Source organism: Sapajus apella, unplaced genomic scaffold, assembly GCF_009761245.1.
Source record: "Sapajus apella isolate SASKATOON/1434 unplaced genomic scaffold, GSC_monkey_1.0 scaffold3861, whole genome shotgun sequence".
Taxonomy (NCBI): domain Eukaryota; kingdom Metazoa; phylum Chordata; class Mammalia; order Primates; family Cebidae; genus Sapajus; species Sapajus apella.
Genome location: NW_022440787.1, coordinates 1 through 6,468, shown reverse-complemented (window position 1 = coordinate 6,468; position 6,468 = coordinate 1). Strand labels below are relative to the sequence as shown.

Below are 6,468 nucleotides of genomic sequence, written 5' to 3'. Positions count from 1 at the left end.
TGGAAAATTTGGTGCCAAACTTGAATTCCCTACTCATGATTTTATAATACACTTGACTTACCTTTATAATTCTTTATAAATGACAGAGATAACAGATTTGAGCATAAATCAGCTGAAGTAGGAAGAGGTCACGCAGGCCAACTGAAGACTTTCTGTAGAATGTATTATAGATGTTGGACCTGCCCAGGCAGGTGAAGAAAGACTGTGACACCCTTGTGTATATTCCAGTGTAGCAATGATGGTTTTTACCTAGGCTAGGCACCATGCATGTAAAATGCATCTCTGAGAAGGCAACTTTCATTCGTCTACCTATGAATTACCTTGTACTCTTTACTGAGCAGCAGTCTGCCATATCGCCCTTGTGGTGTCTGGACTCATGCAAAGAAAACAAGAAGCATGAATTTATATAATCCATTAATGACAGGTCATGGCAAAAGCTAAAAACACAAATTTCTAACCTCTACAGAATATTTGGACCCACTATTCAAAATCAGTTACTGGTCTCTTTTTAAAGCCCAGGAATTAATTTTATTCCAGGCTTGTCTCCTATGCTTATGCATATTTAAGTCAGGTTTGGAGTTCCTAGATACCATTAGTCTATCAATTAGGATACTTACAGTTGTAAGAGAAGTTCAACTCAGACTGGCAATAATAAGGAAGTTCACCGCCTTACTAAACAGAAAGTCCAAGGGTAGAGTGAACGTCTGGATTGGTGGATTCAAAGGCTCAACAATATCAAAATGTTGGTCTCTTTCCTTCTGCCATTCATAGTATCAACTTTCTCTTAGGCTGTTTGTTCCCAAAGTTTCTTCCCCTCCTAGGGTGACTACCAGCAGCAGTTGGGGTGATGTACTTTCTATCCAGCAGGCCAAGAGGCTCTGCCTTCCATGAAACAAAAGTCCCTGTGGACCACCTTGAAAGCAATCACTGTGGCCAGAGAAATGCCATGTGCTGATTGCTCTGGGTTAATAAACCCAGATACAAAGTGAGAGATGGACTTAGGAAGTAGTTGTAGGAAAAGAGCATCTCCTATAGAACAAAACCCCTTATACTTCTATCACCATGTCTGGTCAGCTCTACCAGCTAATTTTCCTATCCCTATTTATAACACTAGTTCAGCTGCCATCAGCTCTCACCTGCTCTTTAGTCATAGTCTTCTATCCTATTTCCTTGCCCCCATTCTTGACCTTTGACACTCCACACTCTTCACAGCAGCAAGAATAATCATTTGACGATGTAAGTCAGATTTGCCTTTATTCCTTCAAGTGAATTCATCTTGCAATTAAAAGCCTAGTATCCTTACCTGACACATAAGACCCCACATGATCTGGTACCTGCTTGCTTTATCTATCTGTCCTTATTACCATACCCTTAGCCCTGTATACCTTACACTCCTCCAGCTACACTGACCTGCTTTCAATCACTTGAACATGCCTAGCTCATTCCTACTTCAGGGATTTCACAGATGCTATTTCCTCTGCCTCCTACATTCCCCATGATAGTATCAGCTTGAATGTAGCTGCCTCAGAAAGTCTTGTCTATCCCATCTAAAGAAGTCCTATAGCCTCCGGCACTCTCTGGTCCATAGCCTATTTTTACCCTAATAAATATTCTTTGCAACACTTGTACCTGTATGGAAATGTGTTCATTTTTTAGTGTGCATATTGTCTCACTCTAAGTGCTGGGGATATCGTGGCTACAAGAAACTTTTGTCTCTAATCACAAGAAACACACAGAGCCAAAGGTATTAGAAGTCATCCAACCATGTCTTTGCCTGAAGTACAGAGGACTGGGCTAGAGAACAGAAGTGAGATGCCTGAGAATTTAAAAGACCAGCTCCCTACTCCCAGCTCAGGGAAGGATGGGAAAGGGCTGAAAACATGGACTTAGGTCAAGACGACCCAGTTGCTGCTCTGGCAGTGCTGATTACAAGTTATGTGACCTTAGATTTCTACTTAGATTTTCTATTTTTTCAGGTTTTGCCTCTGTAAAAGATGATGATGATGCTTAAGACTCATGAGGCTGTGGGGAGAATTGAATGAGATGATGCATGTAAAGCATCCAGTGCAGGGCCTGGCACATCGCTGACATTTATCGAGTGCTTAGCAGGAGGACTGAGGGAAGGAGACAGTGATCCAACCATAGGTGGGTCTTAAGGAGCTGCCCTGCCCACTGCCTACCTGGCACTCTGCTCTGTTTCTAGGATAAGCAAACTGAGCCGTTTCTCAACTCCAAACCCCTAATTAAAGGGAGATGACATCCATGACTGATCATATAAGCAGTACAGATTCCAAGCTCCCCTCTCCCGCTGTCCCCAACCCCCCTCTACCTCTTCTCAAAAGCTATCTAAATGAGAACAGATTTTACCACCCACCTTGTGGGCAGACTCAGCTGAGGCTGGAATTAGCTATTTATCCTTCAGCTGCTTTGGGAATTCAACACATACAAATAAAGCTCCTTTTCCAGCCAAGTGTGTATTTTTCCGTCAACGTGTGACCCCCCTGCCCAGGTTGTGGCAGCCCGAGGGAGAGAAAGACAAGGAAGGGGTGGGGGACTTTGATTTCAGAACCTGCTCCCTGGGACAGCTGGCTGCAAGACATCTACAGTCCTGGACCACACTGGGCTGCCCACAAAGCCCGGAAGAGGTTGGGGTGATGGACACAGACATGCTACACACAGAAACAACACGTTACACTTTCTGCTCATCTTGGCAAGTCATCCCTGCCTCCTGCCATGGGCCCCAGAAAGCATCCATCCCTCTCTCCATCTCCTAGTTTACATCATGGGTGACAGGTTATCCAGAATGTCTCACTCATTCCACCGACCCTCCCACCCCACTACAGCATTTCTCCCCTTAATGTGTTTGTTCTCTTTGTTCACCTTTTTCCCTGATCCCACATCCCCATAGAGTGTGTCCCCTTCCTTCCACTGTATTCCTCCTTTAACTAAGACCCTGAAACTCTGTGCTTTGAACAAAGGTCTGCTCTGATGGTTCCTTCCCTCAAACCTTCCATCAGAGGCAAATTTTCTAGGAGGTGAGGGTCTCCAGGTTCTCTCGAGGCCTGGGAGTTATTGTTATGTACTAAGCTAAACCCATCATATGAAAAATCTCCTTTTTTTCACCCCTGATATGTAATCTAACTCTGTCACCCAGACTGGAGTGTAGTGACATAATCTTGGCTTACTGCAACCTTTGCCTCTCAGGTTCAAGAGATTCTCCTGCCTCAGCCTACTGAGTAGCTGGGATTACAGGCATGTGCCATCATGCCCAGATAATTTTAGTATTTTTAGTAGAGACAGGTTTCATCATGTTGGCCAGGCTGGTCTCGAACTCCTGACCTCAGGTGACCCACCTGCCTTGGCCTCCCAAAGTGCTGTGATTACAGGCATGAGCCACTGCACCCAGCCTGGCAGATGGTTTTGTGATAGGATTCGGGTAGAATGAAAATCACAAGGGGTTAAAGTACTATGAGGCAACTGGACTCTCTTACTCACTATGGATTATTTTTATTTTTGAGATAGAGTCTTGCTCTGTAGAGTCTCACCCAGGCTGGAGTACAGTGGCACAATCTGAGTTCACTGCAACCTTCGTCTCCCAAGTTCAAGTGATTCTCCTGCCACAGCCTCCTGAATAGCTGGGATTACAAGCACCCACCACCAAGCCCGGCTAATTTTTGTATTTTTAGTAAAGACCAGGTTTCACCATGTTAGGTTGGTCTCGAACTCCTGACCTCATGATCTTCCCACCTCAGCCTCCCAAAGTGCTGGAATTACAGATGTAAGCCTCTGTGCCTGGCTGACTACGCATTATTTTAAATGCACCAGATACCCCTCCTCAAGGTGTAATGTTATACTATGAATGTTATGGGGAGAAATTGCCCAAATAAACAGGCCAGCCCTCACACTGAGAACAGGAATAAAGAGTAGCCTATTTTGAGCCTGCCTTTTAAAAAACACTTGCATTTCAGGAAAATATCCAAAAATATGCCCAACAATGTTGCCCTGTTGGTACCAAAGACCTCCAGAAATTTCGGAGCATAGGATGATGGTAAGAAGCATCAAAGCAGAAAGTACCTCTCTCTGCATGCGAGAAACCAACATTTAAGTGAGAGTGATGCTCCTTAATACAAGGAAAGGTCTCTGTTAAGCAAGTGAGGTGTGGAAGGAACCAGAGCCCGCCAGAAACATCTTGTAACCAACTGCTGGCCCAAACCTTTCCTACTTACATGGAACAGTGGAAAGTGCCAACGGGGTTCTCACGATGAATGTCTTCATATTCCTCATGGGTTCCTTGCTTTTGCCTGGCATTAACATAGTCCACCAGCTCTTGGATAGTTATGGCATGGAGACCTGGAACATGCACCGAGTCCCAGTCTAAGGCAGGAGGGAGTGAGAACAGGGTGATCTCATTGAAGGGATCTGGGTGGCCATTCACCTGGGGTAGGAACTGGAAATTCTAAGTGGCAAGATCAATTTTGACGTACCCACCCAGGTTTTCTGGAAGACACTCCCTGGGCAGGTGCTGCGTGACCTCAGATGTCTTTAATATCTGAATCTGGAAGGCCACAAAGAACCATGTGAGTATGTGGGGGGAGGAAAAGGCATACAGAGAGTGACAAAGAATAAATGTGTTTCTATGAGGTTTGGAGGATGGGAGGAGATTTTCTTGAAATACAAGGTATACTCGTAAAAGTTGTAAACTGCATTTCATCTGCCTGAGATTTAAGTCCTCTGAATTTGCCAGATAAAAGCATGAACTCACTGAATGTATATAAAATTCACTCCTGGAATTAGGGACATTATTACACATTTTCTGAAAGGATGACATCGTGAACAAAGCCTTTATACTATTAACAAGGCTCCTGGCATTGGTGCGTGCTGGGTACTCTTTTCTTTTGGGAACTAAGAATGCATGAGTAGTCGTTATTTTTGTCAACCTCATACTCAGACAACCAATTCTAAGGCCTGTTAGCTTGTGTTTTACTCAGCTTGATATAGGGGTTCACAAAAATAGGATTATCTACGAAAGCAAGCCACCCAGAGGCAGGGTAGCCCAGGAAAAATGTTAGATGACACTTTTTTTTGGAGACAGCGTCTCACGTTTTCACCCAGGCTGGAGTATAGTGGCATGATCACAGCTCACTGCAGCCTCAACATCCTGGGCTCAAACAATCCTCCCACCTTGTCCCCTCAAGAAGCTGGGACTACAGACACACACCACCATCCCTGGCTAATTTTTTGTAGTAATAATAAGACTTAATTCTTCTCCCTGCTTGGACACCACCACGCTGGAACAAACTAGCTTAACTGGTTCTCCTTAGGATCTCTGTGGAATGGGAATGCTGTTCCTCCTAAAATCTTATCTCTTTTGCATCCTCTCTTCTTGGAATGCCTTCTTTTCCTCCTCTGCCTCTTCATGGACCAGCAGAGCTCACCTATTCTGTGAAGTGTTCCCTGACTGCCTCAGGCAATATGCTCCTCTGCGTTCCTGCAGAGCCAAAGTTCACACGTGTATCTCTGTGTTCCCTATCAAGACCATGAGCTCCTTGAGGGTAAAGACTGTCTCACTTGTAATGACTTTCCACAGCCCCCGGCGTGGGAACTTAGTGCTTCAGGCTCCCCAGCGACCCCCGACTCTCCTTAAAAATCAGGAAGGGGAGTGGGGGAGGCCAAAGGAAGCCGAGATCCCCCGCGAGGTGGCCGAGAGGCTGGCACACAGTCAGATCCGCAGCATCAGGGACCTCCAGCGACTCCTGGAGATAGACTCCAGAGTGAGGATGCTTTGGACACCAGCTTGAGAGCTCACGGAGTCCATGCCACCAAGCATGCACCTGAGAAGCGGCCCCTGCCCATTCGAAGGAAGAGAATTATCGAGGAAGTCGTCCCCGCTGTCTACAAGGCCACGACGGTCATTTATGAGATTCCTCGGAGCCAGGTTGACCCCAGGTCCACCAACTTCCTGATCTGGCCCCCGTGTGTGGAGGTGAAGCATTGCACTGGCTGCTGCAACACTAGCAGCCTCAAGTGTCAGCCCTCCCGCGTCCACCACTGCAGCGTTAAGGTGGCCAAAGTGGAATACGGCAGGAAGAAGCCAAAATTAAAAGAAGTCCAGGTGAGGTTAGAGGAGCATTTGGAGTGCGCCTGCGCGACCACCAGCCTGAACCCAGATTATCGGGAAGAGGACACTGATGTGAGGTGAGGAGGAGCTGCAGCCCTTTCCTGGGACATGGATGTACATGGCGTGTTACATTCCTGAACCTACTATATATAGTACTTTATTGCCAGTGTGTGGTCTTTGTTCTCCTCTGTGAAAAACTGTGGCCAAGAACACTCTGGAAAACAAAGAGACAGTGCACATTTGTTTAATGTGACATCAAAGCAAGTATTGTAGCACTTGGTGAAGCAGTAAGAAGCTTCCTTGTCAAAGAGAGAGAGAGAGAGAGAGAGAGAGAGAGAGAGAGAGAGAGA

At 45.9% G+C, this 6,468-nt stretch overlaps 1 pseudogene; it reads left to right on the top strand.

Annotated features, from left to right (window-relative positions):
* The first annotated feature begins 5,587 nt into the window (after nt 1-5,587).
* On the top strand, nt 5,588-6,262 carry LOC116547626 (annotated as a pseudogene).
* Nucleotides 6,263-6,468: the final 206 nt, after the last annotated feature.